At 46.1% G+C, this 3,454-nt stretch overlaps 1 long non-coding RNA gene across 1 annotated transcript; it reads left to right on the forward strand.

Annotated features, from left to right (window-relative positions):
• The first annotated feature begins 2,036 nt into the window (after positions 1 to 2,036).
• On the forward strand, positions 2,037 to 2,640 carry LOC127300877 (uncharacterized). Its single transcript, XR_007851643.2, has 4 exons — positions 2,037 to 2,181; positions 2,269 to 2,379; positions 2,468 to 2,537; positions 2,618 to 2,640. It is a non-coding gene; the product is annotated as an uncharacterized lncRNA (long non-coding RNA).
• The last annotated feature ends 814 nt before the right edge of the window (positions 2,641 to 3,454 follow it).

Raw genomic sequence — 3,454 nt, forward strand, 5'->3', positions numbered from 1 at the left:
GGTTGAAGAACTTTTAGAGTTGTGGCGTGACGAAGGTGTACCTGTGTGGGATGAGCACGAACAAAAGGAATTTATGGGACAAATATAAGAATGAAGATCCAGTATTCGATGATAATACCGAAAATCTAGTGAAGATAAAAGATCACTGGGCCGCATTTAAGGAGTATAAGAAATCGTCTAAGTTTGTGTCCCGATCGAAGAAAAATACCGAAAATGCTGCAAAGAAGAAACTTCCGCATCATTTGGGGTCAGGTGGCTACAAGAGTGCCATTCCGAAGTGGACAGCGTTTGAGAATAAACTGATGGATCATGGAATCACTCCACAGACATGGGACTGGCCCGAACGGTCCAAGTTCTGGTTGTTCGCTCATGGGGCAGGGTTGGACCCAAAGACAGGGTTGATCGTTGCGAAGGGAAAATGGAAGGAAAAAATTGAGGCAATTGTACCGAAGCTTGTAGATGCAATTGAAAAGGTCAGAAAGGGAGAGTACATTCCCGATCGAGAGAATGACGAGCTGACACTCGCTCTGGGGAACCCTGAACATGTTGGACGGGTACGAGCTCGCCCAGGTCTCACCATGAAGGAAGCGTGGCCGGACAGCGCTGACACTTATAGAAGCCGTTCGCGAAAGAAGAAGAAGGACGCCGACATTGTAACGGAGTTGTTATCTAGGGTGGAGGCTCTTGAGAGAAATCAGAGGGCACCTGATCAGCCGCTGTTTCTACAGGATCCACAAGCCGATGCTGCCCCATCTCAGCGAAGAAGCAGTGTCGGTTCCTCGCATCTTGACGGATGTGGAGGAAGCTACCCCGTGGATTATGTCACGGAGAAGACAGATTGCGAGCTACATATGTTAATCAGGACCGCGTCTGTTAAGGTGGCGGTCGGCTATGTGTACCCAAGTGAAGATGGAGCAATGCACCATCATATGCCCATTCCACCTGGTTGTGTTCGTGTCGGGGTGGATGAAGTTGTTTCGGGGTTTGAAAAAGTGGAGCTTGATATTCCTAGAGGTGAAGATGAGAGGACACTGGGCGATGTCAAGCACGGTTTCGCCCTATGGCCGAAGAAGTACGTCGTCCTTTTGCAAAGGCCACCGACTCCTACACATGAGCAGCAAATGCCATCGACTCCTCCTGGTGGCAGTCCTGGTGAGCAGCCAAGTCCACACCTACCAGAGAGGGACCCCAGCGTGAGTCCACCATCTCGAGATCCTCCGCGTAAGACAGCGTCCGTTAAGCGGAACGGTACGCCGCCGAGGAACAACGCTAGACAGGAGACACAACTCGCCGCCTCCCGAGAAGTTACCTTGGGAAAAAACTCCAGAGGAAAACGCGGAGGCCGTTAAGGCCGAGGTGAAGAAATTTTTTGCACCGAAAGTGCCGGAGATACCTTTCGAGAAGACACTAGATCGGGAGAAAGTTGTGCGTACCGTTGACAATCTATATGACCCTGTACCATCGCCGCCATCTGACTATGCGCGTTCTATTGAAAGGTCGTATGACAAGATGATCGAGGCGACAAAACCCGTTAAATCGGGTATGCGGGAGATTTAAGGTATACACAGTGTCTACCAGCTCGGACTACTACCCGTTCAATCGGTCGCCCCTCTCAAGGTGTTTGACGGGAAGACCGTTCAAAGTTCTCGACAAGACGCAACTGATTACGCCTTAGCTGAACGAGCATATCCGGTTGTTCAAGGGAAAGATTTGGTCGAGCATCTCAGGACGGTACCAACATGTATGCGTAACTTGCATTCGTGGTACCTTAAGGCCTCAAAGGAAGGGATCGAGACTATCATGGTGCGAGTTAGGGAAGAGCACTACTTCTGTGAGTACCGTGTGAACGTTGACTTCGCCGAACTCTTTCCGGTATACAATCTCCGGGCCCTCGACAAATCAATCATCAGTTGCTATTGTCTGTAAGTGATTTATTTATTTAATTTGAGAAGTCGTTCATTGTCTGCAGATTATAATCTTTTGTGCGCTATATTATGCGAGATCGAAGATGCTCGAATGCAAAAGGGACGATATCACAGACATTGGGTTCATTGACCCGAACACAATGCATGTCAAAACCATAGATGATCCCCTCTATAACAAGGATACACCGCAGACTTTGCTAAGGTTTTTGAAGCGACAACGTGACAAAAAGCTAATACTTTGGCCTTACAACTTCGAGTGAGTCTTACTGTCTTATAACACATTATATTTTGCTCACCGTATGTCAAAATTTTAACTAATGACTACATATTGAAACGTGCGTAGGTTTCACTTTATTCTTCTCGTCATCAATTTGGAAATTGGAGAAGTTGAAGTCTTGGACTCACTAACCAAAGAAAAGGATCTATACGTGTCTTGTTTTTTAATGCTCAGAAGGTAATTTGAATTCTTATCGGTTTGTTTCGTTAATTTCCTGCTTTGAACTAATTGATGACTCTTTTATGCATTTTCTTTTGTCGAGCAGCGTATGGCAAACTTTCATCAAGGAAGATACGTCCCGTGAATGGCCACCGAAGCTGCGATGGCGTGCGAAAGTAAGTAGTACTACCTAGGTCCACACACCTTTCAATTATCATACTTGACTATTGTTTGATTGAATTATATTCTTGTAAAGAAATGCCCGCAACAACCTCCGGGACCGATCTCTGTGGATTCTTCGTTTGCGAGTTCATCCGCAGAATTGTCAACGAGAGAACGAATAATGAGAGAAATAAAGAGGTACAAAAACAATCTTCACAAATTTGTTTTGTTATCATAAGTTGTGCCGAGTTTCAGTAATAGTTGTTTCATGTATTCATTTGTATCTTATTCTTTTATAGTTGGCAAGAAAGCGGAACAAGCTCTCAATCGATGACCGCTTCATAGCAATAGGCGAGGAATTGGCGGGATTTTTCCTTCGGGACGTCATACCACCACTCGCAGAGCACCACAATGAATGAAGATGTACATGTTACATATATCGTTGACTCGAAGAGTACCACTATGCTACATGTAATAGACATATATAGAGTACGCCTCGGAGAGCACCACTATGCATGAAGATCGATCTTCATGCATAGTGCTACTTAATTTGCGATCTCATGCAATAACATGTGTGTTATATTATATGCACCAACTTGCTATGCATCATCTTGATCTTCATGTACTACCTAAACCCAAACGCGTTTCTGGTGCATCGACGCGATATGAATCAAACCGATATCCCTAAACCTCTCCAAAACCCTAAAAAGCCAATTCTCTGCCGCGGCAGAGATTTGGGAAAATTCCCTGCCGCGGGGGGAACCTTTGGTACCGGTTCGTATTACCAACCGGTACCAAAGATCCTCAGCCCTGAGCTCTCCTGGTGGCCCACGTGGAGGCCCGTTTTATACCGGTTCGTAAGCAACCGGTACGAAAGGGGGGGGGGCTTTAGTGCCGAATAATTTGTACCGGTTGCAAAACCGGTACGAAT

The sequence above is a fragment of the Lolium perenne genome, chromosome 1 (genome assembly GCF_019359855.2).
Source record: "Lolium perenne isolate Kyuss_39 chromosome 1, Kyuss_2.0, whole genome shotgun sequence".
Classification (NCBI taxonomy): Eukaryota; Viridiplantae; Streptophyta; class Magnoliopsida; order Poales; family Poaceae; genus Lolium; species Lolium perenne.